Source organism: Typopeltis vanoorti, chromosome 13 (assembly GCF_054136105.1).
Source record: "Typopeltis vanoorti isolate ZY-2024b chromosome 13, IOZ_Tvanoo_1.0, whole genome shotgun sequence".
In the NCBI taxonomy this organism is placed as follows: Eukaryota; Metazoa; Arthropoda; class Arachnida; order Uropygi; family Thelyphonidae; genus Typopeltis; species Typopeltis vanoorti.
The window spans coordinates 78293029-78311263 of NC_143561.1; the positions used below are offsets into that span (position 1 = coordinate 78293029).

Sequence of the window (18235 nt, forward strand, 5' to 3'; positions counted from 1 at the left end):
CAGATGACCTGACTTATGGCCTTGCATACTAACAAACGGGCTGCTAGGGCTTCCCATAAGGATAACTAATAATCAAATAATTAAATTAGTAATTCGGGAACTAGTTTCCTAAGGAACAGTGCCCTCAATTCTGTGATGATTTTCGTGGCTTCACAGAAGAAGAGACATCTGAAGCCAGAAAAGCTCTGGTGGATTGAAAATCATGGCATTGACTTACTAGAGTCCTATTTGCAAGAATTAACCAATGAAGACCTTACAGAGATAGAGAAGCAGCTGATAGAAACACAAGAACATAAAGAATCAGGAGATCCAGGGCCAAGAAAGTTTATGACAAAAGAATTAGCTGAAGCCTTTTGTCTCATTGAAGCAGGATTTGCTGAGCTTCAGGAGCAAGATCTTAACATTGAGTGGTTCACTGTGCAGTTAATGAGGCCATCAGCTACTACAAGGCCATTTATGATAAAAAAAAAGAAAAAGGCTATGCAAACAACCCTAGATACCTTATTCAAGAAACCGACTTCAGTGGTAAGTTCTCTTCCTTCAGTGACAGAATCACCTGATTCTATAGCACCATCTCTATCATCATCATCTTCCAATTAATATTAGCCTACCTTCTGTTTATGTTCTCTTTGTTTGAATGAAAAGAAAGAGTACAGTAGTTTTTGTAACATTACAATAAGTTAACTCTAATAATTATTAGAGTATAGGGGTATTATTATTATTATTACACTTTATTACTATTGCCACATATAAGCCATTATAGTATTGTTGTTATTATTATTATTGCATATGTGCTGTTCATCAGGGATCCGAGTTACATACAAATCCGACTTAAAGATTCTCAGGAACATATCATGTTCAGAACCCAGGGACTGCCTATATTCAACAATGACAGGTGCAAACTGCACATACATGATGTAGAGCATCATGATCTAAATATATTAATGTTCTCATAAAAATAACTGTAATAAGATTTAATAATAAATAAAAAATATATAATTATTTAAGTTAATTCTGGAATTTGTGAAGAACTACTTCCCATCATCATGTATTAGCTGATTTATAAGTTAGTCATTCCCAACTTTTGTACATAAAATTACATCTCTACATCAGTGCTAGTGTTGTAATAATGTATATCCTATGCTAAACAATGATGGTGTGAGCGCAGTCAAGTTTATTAATAATCTATCTGCCTTTTGATTATGATTATTAATAGTAACATAATTCATAGACAAGTTGCACTTATTATACACATAAATTATACAAAGGAAACAAAATAATTTAATAAAACACACTTATAATTTGTGGTGAGTATCTCATCACATCATTAGAGTGAGCACACAAAAGGAATGGACAGTTAACATGAAAAGGAGAATGGGATGACAACAGTTAGAGGTCTTCCTTTCTACTACTGTCCAACCAGTTGCATTATACTACAGGCAAACCTCGCTTAACGCAATTAATTAATCCATCAATTAATGTGCACTGAGCGAAATCGTGTTAAGTGAATGCAATAAACAATAGGAATAATATTAATTCATCCATCAGTTAGTGTAAATCTGGAGAAAAAAATTACAGTATAAGCTATATTAGAGGGTAAAATCATCAAAGTTAATAAAAATCAATTACTTAAAAATTTGATTGCGCTATTTAATTTTTAGAAAAAAAATTAAGTAAAGATGTTTGAATTGTGCTTAACTTTTTCACCTTGTCATGATTTGTGATAGCTGACAAACATTTTATCAAGATTTCAGTGAATTTCGAAGCTTCATTCCATATCAGGATCAGCATCAAACAAAATTTTCTCAGTATGCGCAATGTGATTGAAAACTAGCTAAGTTCTTTCACAGTTAGCTTCTTAGTCGTAACATTCTCTTCTTCTTCTTCCTCATATGCACACTGTTCTTCTAGTTGAAGGAGATCATGCTCGCCTAACTGTTCTGAATGGGAATCGAGCAAGTTTCTCACATCTTCATTACCAGTTCATTAAATCCAAGTTCTTTTCCAATTGTGATGATTTCTTCAAAATATTAGACCTTGGATTTTGTGCACGATAAACTAACATAGGCTTGAGTTTAAAGCTGTCTTCTGCATTGCCTCCTAATTAAAGTGTAGGACGATCTTTAGATACTTTGTATTCTGGTTGAGATGTTTCACTTTTAGCTAGGAAAGTTTTTGTTGTATGCTTCCAAAAGAGACCAATTTCATTGACGTTGAATATTTGCCAATCATCATAATCACCCTCCTGAATTATCTTTTGCAATTCTTCGCAAAACTTGGCCGCAGAATCTTTATCAGCACTAGCAGATTCCCCAGTTATTCTTACATTAATAACTTCCGGTTCGATTTTTAAAACGGTCAAACAATTCCTAAACTCACAGTAAAGCTTTCACATTCCTCTTGAAATTTGGTCGCTTTCGTTGAGGTAAAAATATAGAGAGCTTTTGCCTGAATATTCCCTGTACTAAGAGGTATGGAGGTATTCTTTTTTTGTTATAATCCTCAATACAGAATGATAAAAGACACTCCATCTTGATCAGTAAATGGCGTCTATTTCGGGTGATCTGCATGCTTAAAGAAGCAGTAGCAACTTTTCTTTGTTCTTTGTATTCTTTGCTCTTATTTAATATAGTCCAAAAGTGTAGACTCGCTGTATCCCAGATCTTGCACAATCATTGTATTACTAGCGCTACTTTCATGTCTCTTAATGACTTCCAGCTTTTCAACTCTCTGCAGATTGATGACAAAAAAATTCGCATAACGTTAAAAAAATCACGTTAGCTGATTAATCGCTTGCATAAAGCAGGAAATGGTATCATTTCACTCAGTCGCACTAAGTGATTATTGTGCATATCGAATTTTCGTTAAGCGGGGTTTTCCTGTATTAGGAACCTACGATAAACTATAAACACAGTTGATAACATGCTATGAACAAACTTAGCCAATGGGCACTGGAGTGCAAGGCATTCACTTTCATGCACTCTCCTTTTAATAACTCCCTGTCATAAATGAGAGAATTTCTGTTCTTTATGTAAGCGGCATTTCCAAATGCATCTCAAAAATTTTTTAAAATTTTGGCTTCCAGACAAATTTCAAACTGGTAAACAAAATTTCTTCTGTCCTGCCTTCAGGAAAGACAAACTTTATCTCTTGGCTCACCCAGGAGTGTACCAGATTCCTTGTTTCTGCAATTTATCTTATTTTACATGTAGACATCTGACAATCAGAAAACATAGATTGCATCTCTTTTTCTTTAAGCTAAAAAAAATCTTATGTAAAACATGTAATTTCTACTAGCTGCAGGATTCTATGGAACATAAAAATTATCACATAAGTCTTTTCAAATCAGAAAAACTCTTCAATGAAATGATATGAAGTGTTTTGCAATCAACTCAATCTAAATTGCATCGACAGTTAAAAAATACTAAAATTCTGGAAAATTTGTGACTTTGATCTCTTACTAATAATCTAACTCTATTTGTAGCATATATATATATATATATATATATTTAAGAAAACAGTATTATTATTAGATCTCCATGGAGATCTAATAATAATAATATTATGAGGTGTGGCTATTAAATAACGAGACTGGTTGCAAAAAATGTGGTTTTATTATTACAATTGTACAACTTAATTGTTATTCCTTTCACATACTCCCTCCTCTATCTATACACCATTGCATACGAATTTTCCATTGTTGGAAGCAGTTGTGCAAGTCATCAGGTGTTATCTGCTTCAGTAGCACTGCCGTTTTCTCCTTTACCACATCCACTGACTGAAAATGGGTGTCCTTCAATGCAGATTTCAACTTTGGAAAAAGGTATAAAAGTCTCATGGAGCTAAGTCTGGTGAGTAAGGTGGATAGTCAAACACTGGGATTTTCTTATCAGCCAGATACTGCTTTACAGACAGTGGGCTGGAGCGTTGTCCTGATGGAGAATCCAAGTGTTGTTCTTCCAAGATCAGGTCTCTTCTTCCTCACTCGTTCTCTCAGCTTGGCCAGAACCTCAAGGTAATAATGTTGGTTAACTGTCTGATCTTCTGATACCCATTCAACCATTACCACGCCATTGATATATAAAAAAAAACTATCAGCATTGCCTTCAGTTTTGACTTACTCATTCATGATTTTTTTCATTCTCAGTGACGGAGTTTTCCAGTGCATTGATTGTCTCTTTGTTTCTGGAAAATCCACGTCTCATCACATGTGATGATCTTCTCCTGCAAGTCCAGCTCCGCTGTCAGCTGGACTTGCAGTGGATGAGGTAAAAGAGAAAATGGCAGTGTTACTGAAGCAAATAACACCTGATGACTCACAGCACTGCTTCCAACAATGAAAAATTTGTATGCAACGGTGTATAGATAGAGGAGGAGAGACTGTGTTGAATTTACAAACTGCATAAAAAGAAAGACCTACAAACAGTGTATACTCACAACAATGATCTGTGGCAATAAAACCTGAAGTCTAACTAAAAAAACCTAGAGAAACTGAAAACAACACAAAGAAACATGGAAAGATCCACTTGTGTGAACCTGGTTAGATAAAATGAATAATACTTGGATAAGGAAGCAAACAAAGGTAATGGACATTGCATTAATAATAAAAGGCAACAAATGGCACTGGGCAGGATGTGATGAGAATGTCTGACAACAGAATGGATACCAACTGATTATTGGAAACCAGGTAGACTAGTGGTAAGATGGTGAGATGACATGATGTTAGTTACAAAATATGTTACTTACAAGGGAAGGAAGCTAAAGTTACCACTGTAATTCATATTGTGTAAATAATTAAATCGACTTAGCTCAGTGCATAAAGGGATTGCGAAAGGAAGAAATATAGCATTATTGTTTCATTGTGAATAAACCTTCCTGCACTTTAAAATGAACTTTATCATCTTTTCAAGTACGATGCTGAAAACACTGGAGCGGAAGTAGAGCTTAATGCATTTCTGAGCATGTGTAGAAGTGAAAAGAATGTTACTGAATGCTGCTAAACAGTCAGGTATTAGTTAAGGAACACAGCAGGAGAAGAATTGTGGAGTTCTTGTGGCTTCAATGTATGAATACTGGACAGTAATTAGGGGAAAAAAAAGTCAGATATGGAAAACTGAGAGAGGAGATCCTTGTATAAAGATATAAAGTGTGTGAAGTTTTTGTAGTTATTAATCCATGTAGGATTTATTTCAGTTAAAGCTGATAGAAACTTTATTGCTCTCCAGTTTATAATATAAAAATGGACCCAGTAAAGTTTTGTTTCATTTAGAATTCTCACTCTGATAAATGATTTCTATCAGTGGATATGGTCTTGGTTATTTCTTCATAAGCTTTCGTATAGAAGGCAAATTTGTTCTGAAGTGTTAAAACTGTTGATAAGGTGTTAAGAAGAATGTTGAGATTTTCACATAGAAAGGTCATACATTCCAAAGTGATTATATGGTTGATATAGTTTTAATTAAGTAGTTTTCAATCGAGTCTGTTGTTACTTTCCTATATAAAGTGAAATTACTGAAGTGCACTAGATGAGGAAAGATATGTTTTCTTCAGAGAGCAGTTTTTGTGTTAGTCTTTCTTCTGTGCATATTCAAGAAGGAATAAAAGTTTCTGTAAGAAGCAAGAGACTGAAATTCCAGAAATTTTGTCCATATAGGATTATAACGGTTGGCTTATGATAACTGAAAAGAAGTTGTATAGTTAAAGTGGTTTTCATGTTGTTTGAAGTTGTGATGTGAAGATTATATTGGCACTTGTGTAGTACATAAGCACATAAGTTTATATCGATTTGATGTTGTATTTATTTGTGGTTTTTTTGTAAATTAAAAATTTTTGTTTTGGTTACCAGAGTGTGGAGATGCAATCTCTTAATGGAGAAATGAGTTAATTTACATGAGATGTTTATGAACTTTTGAGATTCTGGGATATGAACTTTTGTGTTTAGCTACAGTTTTATTTTAAAGTTAAGAGTTTGACCTCTCGGAATGTGAGGAAGAAAGTAAAAATAAATATATATCCCCCCCCCTCCCACACACATCTAACTCCTACCTGATTAACCCTCTTGACCTTGGTATACAATTTGATATTGCTTCCTCTAGATACCTCTTAACTATCACTCATGCACTGCTAACATCTTTCCCTTTTCAGATTTTTATGCCATAGCACAGCTTAAAGCTTCCTCCTAAGCTTATCATAATCACCTGCCTTGTAGTTCCACACATATCCCTTCTTGACAGAATATTCTTCATATTTTACAATCTTCCAAGTGAAGCCCGCATGGTCACTTTCCCCAATCGGAAGCAATGTGGCCACCTTGGTTATGGATAACTCTTCTGATCCTATGACCAAGTTCAGTATGCTCACATCCCAAGTCTCCTCCATCACATGCTGCCTCAAATAATTATCTCTCAGTAGGTATATAAATTCCATTTCCTCTCTTCCACATGATCTTTCTTCCTTCTAATCTATATCTCCATATAGAAAGTAAAGTTACTGAAGTGCATTGAACGAACAAGATATGCTTTCTTCGGTGTTCTGTGATTTCAACATGTAAGAACTATTTCTCCATAGTGAAGCCTGCCCATAATAATTACTCAACCTGCACTCAGTTGTACTAATTTGCTAATGCATGTCTTCCAGAGCATCCCTGGAATCTCCTGGCCTACAGCAACCAACTAACCACATATTTTGTCTTATTGGCTTTGATCTCACACCAGATTGCTTTGAATGAACAGTCATCTGCCTGCCTGCCTGTCTCTTATTCTTTTTGATTGTAATTCATCTGCTATCATCAGCAATACCCTCTCCCCATCTTATCTTCTCTCTCTGAAAATACTAAACTCTTCACATTGTATCTCTGTAACTGCATCATCTGCTATTAGCCAAGTCTCACTAATGCCTATAACTTTTGGCAAGATTGCATTAATTACACTACTGATATATATATATATATATATATATATATATCAGTAGTGTAAAAAAAAAAAAAAAATATATATATATATATATATATATATCAACAGAAGGTTGCAAAACTTACTGGACAACAGTACTGTGTGGGAACAGGTGGTGAAGACAAAAGGAAGTCTGTTGATATGTTCTGACCTGGTTGGCTGAGTGGTTAGCATATCCGTTCTGCAGCCTAAAGGCTGCGGGTTCGAATTCTGCTGTGGGCATGGATGCTTGTGCTTGTCTGTGAAAATACTAGTGGTGGTGGGTGGTAGATGGCGTTGGTGTAGTTACGGTTCGTTGTAGTTGGTGGATTGAGTGGTGAAGAGAGTTGTAGAGTAGGTGCCTTCCCTTGATGAGTCTGTGAACTCCCTGGAGGTGTCACATAATAATAATATGTTTTTTGAACAGGAAGGTTGAGTTCCTTAGAGGCAACCATGTGTGGAAGACTGTTCCAAAGTGGAGGGAGATGGAATGAAAGAGGTGGACAAGAAGTTGGTTCAATATGTTTAGAGGCTGAAATGTAACTGGATTTTGACCAGCAGTTACTGGAGTATTTTCACGTTTGAGAGAAAGTGGAGGAAGAGGAGGGCAGTGTCCATTAAAGTAACTGTAAAAGAAACCTATGCTAGAGATAGAATGTCCATGAGAAAGCAGCTGAAGTGAGTGTGTGAGAAAGAGGTTGGTTACTAATTAACTGTCGTAGACAGGCTTATACGCTGGTTATGCATTACTAAATCACTTAAGGAATTGACAATGTAGATACGAATATAAATTAAATTACACTTTAATAACTATTTCCGATATTTCGGCAACGTCACGTTGCCATCTTCAAAAGGAACCTATAAAAAAAGGCACGTGCACGTAGGCGTTACAACACAGTAACAGTAACTGAGAATAAAGTGAAGAAGCTATTGTTCTCCTAAAAGTCCTGATGGTGTCTTCTAGCAGGCTAAGATGTTCTTGGCTGAAGGTCTGCTGATGTAAGCCTCCCAAATTTGGGACAGTCTCATACAACCAAATTTGTTGAGGTTTGGAGAGTTTCTTAGGGCTGAGGCTGATTCCATAAATAGTCTTTCGAATTTGAACTGTCTTACTTTGGCCAAACAGGCAGGATAGCGAATGTTAAAATTTCGGAACACAAGGACTACATCCGTTTTCATAAGTACAGCCATTCTGGTCTTGCAGACCATGCTCTGGATACACGCCACAGAATATGGTGGAAGAAAGCTACAATAATACACCGTAGCAAATACAAATTCGAAATACTATTTATGGAATCAGCCTCAGCCCTAAGAAACTCTCCAAATCTCAACAAATTTGGTTGTATGAGACTGCCCCAAATTTGGGAGGCTTACATCAACAAGCCTTCAGACCAACGGCCAAGAACACCTACTTAGCCTGCTAGAGGGCACCATCAGGACTTTTAGGAGAACAATAGCTTCATCACTTCATTCTTAGTTACTGTGTTGTAGTGCCTACATGCACATGCTTTTTATAAGTTCCTTTTGAAGATGGCAATGTGACGTCGAAATATTGGAAATATTTATTAAAGTGTAATTTAATTTATATTCATATCTACATTGTCAATTCCTTAAGTGATTTAGTAATAACTAATTAACTGGATTACCCTCTTTTGGAGAGCATCGAGCATTTATAGAGAAATTTTTGGCACACCCATATGTAAGAACTAGTCTTAGGTGGTGCAGATTTGAGATTTTTAGGAGTTCTATAGATGAGAAATACTGTCTTGAGCAGAAAGGACACCTAGTTTTATGGATACAGAGATGGATATGGATGTATTGTACTTATACTTATTCCAAGAGAGCATGTGTCAGTCAAAGAGCAATATCTGAATCTCACAAGGAGATCTCTGGGTATTATCAAAGTTGTGGAGGTATGCATGATCTTTCTTGCATGAAACAAACCAGGATTGGGTTTTGGTAGCATTGAAATTGACAAACAAACTGATCAGTGTAAAACTGATGAAGGCACATATCAGGAATTTACATGTGTGTTGTGCTCTGATGATGCTGAGTTGAAAATCAGCAAATATTAGCGTTAATAAAACATCCTTGTTGATAAAAGTGTTTGTGGTGTTGTTAATACCGTGAAAAATAAGTCATGCACATATCAGGAATATGGTTAATTTTTTTAAAATCCTCCATTTATTATTCTTCTTTTAACCATGCTACCGGCCAAGACGTCTATAGACGTTAAGGTTATCATGGATGCGAAGTGCATATTAAAATTGCAATACCATTGATATTACATTGAAATATATGATGGATACGAAGCGCATGAGGATGCGTATTTGATCCATAATGGCTAGTAAGGTGGTTAAGTGGATATTTGTACATGTAAATTGTTAATTATTATTATTATTTTATTTATTTTTGATGTTTCACACTTAAATTTGTCATACATTGGTGATGACAATGCTGTCTGATCCTTCCAGATCAGCATACTGCTTACACTAGACCATGTGAGTTGGAATAATAGTGTATTTACTATTTTGCAAAATAATGATAAACACTAATAGAACTATGAATCTAATGTTGGTGTAAAAAGATAAATTTCTAATAATCACTTGAAAGCACTGGCTACCAGTGGAGATTGAACTGTCCATTCATTTTCTGAAACAAGCTAGACAGGGAGCAGTAGGCAATATACAAGCTAGATAGGGAGCAGTATGCTCCCTATAAGGGAATAAAAGGCGTTAGCTGATTTTTTTTTTTTTTTTTTTTTAAGCACTAAAAAAGACTTTCTAGCAATAACTGGATACCGTTCAGTGGTAGTAGGCAGTTCAACTAGAATTGAAAGTATGAAAAATTCATACTTCTGTCAGAATCTCTTCATGTTGTAATTTTTATGCCCATTGTTAGATCTGAAACGGGCGACCTCACTCTAAATGAGGTCACCTTTCTAGAGTCTAACAGAAGATATCCCTTAAATGTGCATACTTATCATTTGGCACAATCTAACTATGTTTTAAAAGAAATAACAACTGGCAAATTAGAATAAGAATTGTTTGTATTGTAGTTAGTGTGTTTATACTTTAATGTAACTGTAAGTCAACAAAAAGGGCTCACATCAGGGTGACCACTCAGCAAAAATATTTTGTACCATCTTATGCCAGAAAAAGGTACTAAATCTGAAAAAAAAGTACTAGATTTTTATTTGTTTTTCGTTTCACTCTGTTTTTGGCATTTTAAGATATCACTACCTTATTATCATAGATGAACTCAATGTAAAACCTCTAAATTAACACATATACGACATTGTAGTCATCTGAGTCCAAGAACTGCAGTTGTCATTCATCATAAAAGTCCCAGTACTAACTCTAGCACTTAATATGTGTATTAATTTAATATATAATTTTTAGCATTTAAAATAATGTAACATTATATTTTCAGTTATTGAATATGCTATTTACATATATACATATACAGGGGTGCCGGTTCACAAGAAAAACACTGGAAGTATTTATTCATTATTTTTAGTAGATTTTGCTAAATTAATTAACTCTTCAGAAATAGTAAAATCTGTAGCTAATGAAAGTTTCAATTTTTTTTTTGTCAAAAGGAGTCCATTCATCAAGGGAGTTTGTAGTTGATTTCTTATTTTATTCTTATTTATTTTTATTGCTGAAAATAGTTTTTCAGTTGCTGCTGATAAATGAGGGAGGCACAATACAGCTATACAATATAATATAACTAATGTTGCTAAATTAGGAAACATTTGTTCTCCTACAGCATTTTTCATTTCAAAACCTTTATTCCAAAAAAAAAGACATTTTTCATTTCAAAAATTTTATTCCAAAAAGAAACTTTTTTCAAATGCTTCTATAGTCTTCAATAGTTGCCATTCACTATCAAGCTCTTCGTAACGTCCCTAGATATACATTTCTATGTCTAAAAACTGACCATTGTTGGCGGGATTTATCTTTTCAATGGGTCCAATTTACGCTGTGCATAAATAAAAGGTGGTTACTCGTATTATACATAACATACATCTTCAAGGCCCACCTTTCGTAATTGGGTTGTGGGGGCAACAGCTGCAAGAGGAACTTCCAATGGTCACGATCCTCTGCCACCAAGCTCAGGTGTTCTGGTGAGATTCCCAAACGTGTCCACCCAAGGTTTTGGATATAATCTATCCAGCGAGTCCTTGGCCTTCCACGTAGCCTCCCACCCTCTGGCTTGGCAAAGAGGGCCTGCTGAGGGAGCCTCTCTTGTGGCATTCTGACCAGGTGCCCGTACCAACGTAACCGTGATCTCTCAACCCAGAGAAGCAGCAGTTGGGTATTGAGGGTTTCCCGAATTGCAGAGCTTCTGACTCTGTCGAGTCTTGTCAGCCCCACAACCCCCCCCCCCCTCGAAGGAACCTCATTTCAGCCGGACACAAATCGATTTGTGTCTGCATTCTTTCGGTCCTTACCCAACTCTCATGACCATAGGTGAGGATGGGGGACATAGACTGTAATGAAGACAGTCAGCTTTGCCTTCTGGCTTAAATCCCACTTCAATACTACTGAACGGCCAAGCTCCTGCAATATTGAGCTTGCTATGCCAATTCGAGTATATAGCTCTACGTCCCATTTTCCATCATTCGTGAATATGAACCCACGGTATTTAAACTTCTCCACCTGCCTCAGGACTCCACTTGCAGTGCACTGGGATGGTTGTCTTGAGACCACAAATGTTTCAGTTTAGGCCACGCTGATCTTCATTCCGTTGTCTGTACAAGCTACAAACCTATCCAGGGTCCGCTGGATGTCATCTGTGGAAGAGCTAAGCAGAACTAGGTCATCTGCAAAAAGCAGACGTTCAATGCTACATCTTCCAGTTCTGACACACTCACTGCCTCGGCTGTGCCTATCAATCCAGTCCATAAATATTATGAAAAGGAGGGGTGACAGAACACACCCTTGGCGGAGGCCAACAGAGACTGTGAAAGGTTCAGACTTTGTGCTGTTTATCCTGACACAAAACTCTGGTCATTCATACAGGGACTTGATGGCAGCTTAATAGTTGGCCCAACCTCCAAGTCCACAAAACATTTGTAGACATTCTTAGCATATTCCCAAGATTTCTCAAAGACTTCCTTAAAGTGAAGATTTGGTCAGTTGTGCTTCTACCAGGACAAAAACGACATTGTTCTTCCTGGAACTTTGACCCAACTATGCTCCACCGTCTTTCCAAGCACCTAGCATACACTTTCCCAGGCAGGCTGAGCAGAGAGATGCCACGATAGTTACTGCAATCCTTCTGGTCTCCCTTCTTGAAGACTGGTATTATTATGCCTGTCTGCCATTGCTTTGGTGCTCTCCCAGATATCCAAGCAGCCTGACACACTCGAGCCAGCCAGAGAACACCGTCTCGATTTAAGGCTTTTAGCATTTCAGGCCAAATTTCATCATCACCAGCAGCCTTGCCCCGATTTTAGCGATTTTATTGCTAAATGGACCTCTTCTGCTGTGAGACTAGTCATTGTCCTGATCTGCACCTCTTGGATGTCCACAACTGCTGGGTCACCCAGATTAAGAAGGCTCTCGAAGTATTCCCTCCATCTGTGGAGGATATCCTTCTTTGTTGTTAAACGTGCACCATCAGAGGCCTTAATTACCCTTGCTGTGCACGACTTCCTCCCTCGAAGGCGGTGGATGGTCTGCCAGAATACTTTGTTTGGGATGCATAACTCAGCATACTGCAAACACATCTCAGGTGACCTTACCCTAAGCCATGTTAGGTAGGACTTCTTTTTTGCCTGGACAGTTTTTTTGGACTTCTTGGTTCCATCAAGGTGTCCTTTTCTCACTGCTTGTTGCCATTCCAAGCTGCTTTCTGCCACAGCATGAGAGTGCAGAGGCAGTGACAGCTGTTCTGAACAGTTTCCACTCCTCCTCAACATCTGCAGTATGCTTGGGAATCTCTTTGAACCTGGAGGAAATGTCATCTGCAAAATTCTTCCTCACAGCCTCATTTTCCAATGCCTCCCATTTCACGTAGTATAGATGCTTAGGCCTACCAGCATTGATGGTAGCATCTGGTTTCTGAAGCCGTAGAGTGCACACAACAAGGTGGTGGTGAGTTGACAGTTCTGCCCCTCTTCTTACACGAACGTCCAACACTGAGGGAAAATAGGTCTTCTGAGACTATAAAAAAGTCAATCAGAGACCTTTGTTGTAGTGTATCCCTGTACCAGGTATACTTTTGGAGTTCTTGGTGCTGGAAGAAGGTATTCATTACGGACAAGCTATTAGTACAGCAGAAGTCCAATAATTTCAACCCATTCGCATGAAGGTCAGGGGCACAGTTCCTCCCAACCACACCCCTCCATGTCTGGTCATCTGTTCCAACATGTGCATTGAAGTCACCCATTAGCAGGACTGATTCCATGTCTGCCACCCTGTCAAAAGCAGCATCCACTTCCTCTAGGAAGGCAGAGTATTTTGACTCTAGATTAGGTGCATAGGCTTGCACCACAGCCAAATCATGGTTTTTCATCTGAAGCCTTAACACACATCCCCCCCTCCCCCAATGGGATCCACTCAGCAACAGAGTCTGACAGCTTGGGGCTTGTGAGTATCCCCACACCCGCCTGAGCAGACATTGTCGAGCTCACATCAGAGTAGTAGAGCTTCCACCCCTTATCTAGGTCGACAGTTCCAGAGCCTCTCCTCTTGGTCGAAGAAAACCCGACTAAGTCTAGCCAGTGTTACTCATATTAAAATATTTAATTTTTCCAGTTGTTTTCTTCATTGCTGTAGTGATCTTATAATGCACGAGGGGTGTTTGAATAGCAAAGAATATATTTTCATTAGCTAATACCAGTAGGAATGCGTGAGTATGAGTTCGGGAGGTGGGGGAAGAGAAGGATAGCAAACAGTAAGAAGGAGGGAAAAAAAAAAGAAATCATGCTGCGTCACCGAATGTGACATATGGGGAGGTGGGAGAAAAGAAATATATTAAACTCATATGGCTAACTCTCATATTGTCGTTATTATTATTATTCGGAAGGAAGAATGTTCTAGTACGTTCACCAACAGATCTGTACTTTATAATTTATAAAAAGTACTAGATGTGGTCACCCTGGCTCACATGAGAGTAATTATCAGTGAATTTTTACACGTGAAAGAATGCCAATAATTCGGTAAGAAGGGGCAAAGGTCGCCCAATACTACAATAGCAGCATAAGCGTCTGTGGATGCTACCTCTAAGAAAACATCAAGACACATGCATTCCCGGAATGGTGAAGTCACCCAGTCGGGAACGAATCAGAAGGGCGAAAGGAATCGTTAGAAGGAAAAGGAAGGTATCCCAGACTACTATAACAGGTTGCTTAGTTTTGCGAACTCGTTGAGCGTACCTGAGGATGAAAAACACCATTTAGAGTGGGCTGTTTTTCAGCATTTCCGAGTTGGTCTGAGACAGGAGCTGAGGGAGGCAGCATATGCAAAGGGAATAGCAGATCTAAAGGAGTGTTATGACACCGTGATTGAGAAGGAGCAAATCCTTGGGGATATATATCCATCTGCAACTGTGAACCAAGTGAATGCTATAAGAAGGAGCAGTGGAGAAGAGAGTAAATGCCAGAATCTAGCTAAGAAGGAGAATTGTCAGAAGATGCAAGGGAGTACGGAAAGAAATAAAATCCAAGCAGTTTGCAGTGTCACTACTGATACCTGCAAACCAGGCGAAATCCGCTCCCTAATTGAAAAGGAGGTAGAGAGATTACAGCAACCTCTTATGCAACAGCTCGATCAAGTAGTCAAGATAGATCGCTCCAATGAACAGAAACCTCTTGAGTCACAAGAGAACAAGATCACTGACCTAATACATGAGGAAGTTCAGAGGTTACAAAAACCGTTATTAGATAGAATGGAGAAGGCAATGGAAAGACTTAATGAATTGTCAGCCAAATGCGGGTCGGACTCTCCTTTGTCTTCAGATGGAGAGGGTAAAAGAGGCTACCACTGAGAGATTCCTCAGTGTTATAGTTGCAACAGACTAGGGCATTTGGCCCGAGATTGCTTTATAACATCGGACTCCTCGAGACCCAGGTATCAGCCCAAAGCCACATTCCATATTTGTGCCAGACCCATTGATGGTGAGGCAAGACAAGTTGGGGAACAATTCAAAGAAACAGCAGCAGAAGTGAGGGTTGGCAGGAGGAATCTCAGAGCACTCCTTGATACAGGTTCTCAGGTTTCCCTGATCTCTGAAAATTATCTTAGGAAACTGGGGGCTGATGTGAGTAGGAGAGCTGTGAAGATAAAGAACCCAGTCAAGCTTTTGGGCATATCTACCTCTACGACTTATGCCATAAGATACATAAGACTGAGATTAGAGATACTGGGGTTTGGTCTACATGTTTGGCACAACTTCCTGATCCTTCCCAGGAACTCATTGTCTAGTGAAGGATTGATATTAGGAGAAGATTTTCTAAGGAAGCATGAGTTCGCATGTGACTACCCCAGAGAGAGCATTCGATTCAGAGGAAGAGAAAAGAATGCTATAGGAAACCAGAAACCAAAGGGAAAAGGGGGGGCACGTAACTGACACTCAGCCGGAATCAGACATCACAGAGGTCAGGAAGGGGAAAGAGAAAACCGAATCAGAGATAAGTCAAAGGGGAGAAACGGAAGAAATTAGTCTAATCAAAGATAGATGCTCCAATCCGAATGAACGAATTGTGAGGGCTGTAACCAATCATGATCATCAAGCCTCAATTGAAGCTCCAAATGCTGATAATGAAATAACACTAAGGAGAGAGACTGAGGAGGAAAATTTTCTCGGGGACAAAATTTTTTTAGAAGAGGGGGGGGGGCTTTGTTAGATTTGAAATGGGCAACCTCATTCTAAATGAGGTCACCTTTCCAGAGTCTAACAGAAGATATCCATTAAATGAGCATACTTATCATTTGGCACAATCTAACTATGTTTTAAAAGAATTAACAACTGGCAAATTAGAATAAGAACTGTTTGTATTGTAGTTAGTGTGTTTATACTTCAATGTAACTATAAGTCAACAAAAAGGGCTCACATGAGAGTAAATATCAGTGAAAATCTACACGTGAAAGAATGCCAATAATTCGGTAAGAAGGGGCAAAGGTCGCCCAATGCTACAATAGCAGCGTAAGCATCCATGGGTGCTACCTCTAAGAAAACATCAAGACGCATGCATTCCCGGAATTGGAAAGCCCCGTATGAAGAATGGTGAAGTCACCCAGTCGGGGACAAATTGGAAGGGCGAAAGGAGAGATCAAGCTTGGAAAGGTGGCGCTCTTGGGGAGCGTATAAAACCTGCAACACAGAATTGAACCCCCCCCCCTGTTTTGTTTGTTCCTGTATTCTCACTGGGTACTTTGAGTGGTCATCGTGATTCAGTTCTTGTCCTTAAGAGCTGATCTCCGAGAAATCCCAGTATGGCACCGCCACAGAACATGGCAAATCTTGAACGCAGGCCATCAGTAAGGAATAGCATTGACGTAAATCCTTAGTAAAGAAACCAAGCACCCGATCCAGGGAGAGCACGTGATTCCCACGTGGCAACAGAACCAAGGCAGCCAGAACTTCGTAAAAAGGAAGGACAGAGAAAACCCCGAAAGAACCTAAAATAGCGTAGATAAGTACTTTTACATATTCTAGCCCTTTAGTAACTCTAACTTTGGAAGAAAGTGTAACTCGAAATTTTGATAAGGATAAGCATGAAGAATTATTATATGTGTGAATGACTCTATACCAGTAGACTGAATTCTAAGAACTATTAACTTACTGGAGATTCTGTCGTGACCTACTCAAGGGAGATTAATAATGTGCCAAATACCTAGCTGGCTCCTATTAAGTTGTAAACTAAATATTTGAAAAATTGAAAGAATAGTGTTGTAGAGATTAAGAAAACCATGTTTATCTAAGAATGAGAACATGAGAGAAACGTAAAAGTTTTAACCTAGCATTAATATCAATTTTGTCTTTGTATTGTAATTAATTATGAATTCATTAAATTTGTTTGTTACTTTCCATACTTGCTTTTCTAACCATGTTGACTGACCTAGACCCTTCATAAAAATACGAACCTGGTGATCATATACATACGCGGGGATATCCTAAGTAAGAAAGGAAAGAGGGGCACGACTGCAAACAGACAAAAGGGAAAACCTGTGGCTTCTGATTTCAAGCGAATTATATTAGTAGAGTCTGATACTCTATAACCATCCTTAGGCTGAGTTTGACTCTGTCCTTAAAGCCCAGGCTGGCGCAGGAAATAAATTTGTCTGAGCAAATGTGGATGACTTGTAGAGATCAGGGAATAGGTATTTTCTGGGGGCCCAAAATTTAGAAATTGTCAGATAAGCAGTAAGATCATATACTCAGTGTTAGGCAGACGATTTAGGGATATATAAGGGTTAAAGATAGCAGACAGAGGCCAACATATATAATAACGTAAGGGAAGGGGTAGTGATCATCAAATCAAGATAGCATTATATGAGAAATAAAAACAAGACATAACCATTCAAGTGTTCCAGATTTTACCGAAGTTTTAAACACATTCAAGCCACTGTATATATACTACATATGTTCCATGCCAGACAGGCTCTCTATTTTCATCTCCCTCTTTTTGCAAACTCTACATATTTTGTATATTGCTGACCTCATACTAACTGGGTGGCATACTCACTTCCCAACTAGCAGGTTGTTGGTTCTGAGCTCCATCACAGGCATGAATGTCTAACTGATAAAATTCATCACCTTGTCAGGGACTACTAACTGGAAAAATGAGGTTGCATTAAAAAAGTTCCAAGCTTGATTTCCAGAAAAGGACTTCCAGATTATATACTAGAAATCCAAAATTTTTCTGAATAAACTACTGTTAAAATTGGGCAGGAATTGGGGATGGATAGTCAGTTGGTGGCTTGGTTAGAGGGATGGTTGACTGATGGAGCCAGCAAGTTGTGTATGGGATGCAGTGTGTCCTGAAAAATGAAGGTGATTTGCAAAGCACCACAAGGATTCTGTTTTTGAGACAACTGTTGTTTAATTTCTATATCGATGGTATAGTTTGAGAGAAGATATTCAGTTGTTTGCTGATGATCCTAAATTAGAAAGAGCAACATTAGGTTCTAATTTAGGTTGGTGCTTTGGACTGGAAAATGAAGATATCACTTCACTGTTACTAAGTGTAAAGTTCTGATTTAGGTTGGTACTTTGGATGAAAATTGAAAATATCACTTCACTGTTATTAAGCATAAAGTTATGCATTATGGCCATGATGGAATGAGGTCCAT

The 18235-nt window shown here is 38.1% G+C and overlaps 1 protein-coding gene across 2 annotated transcripts in view; it reads left to right on the plus strand.

The window, feature by feature from the left end:
• LOC150100304 (F-box/WD repeat-containing protein 8-like) overlaps positions 1 to 18235 on the plus strand; it is a 223815-nt gene that overhangs the window by 189669 nt on the left and 15911 nt on the right. The gene's annotated exons all lie outside the window — the stretch shown is intronic.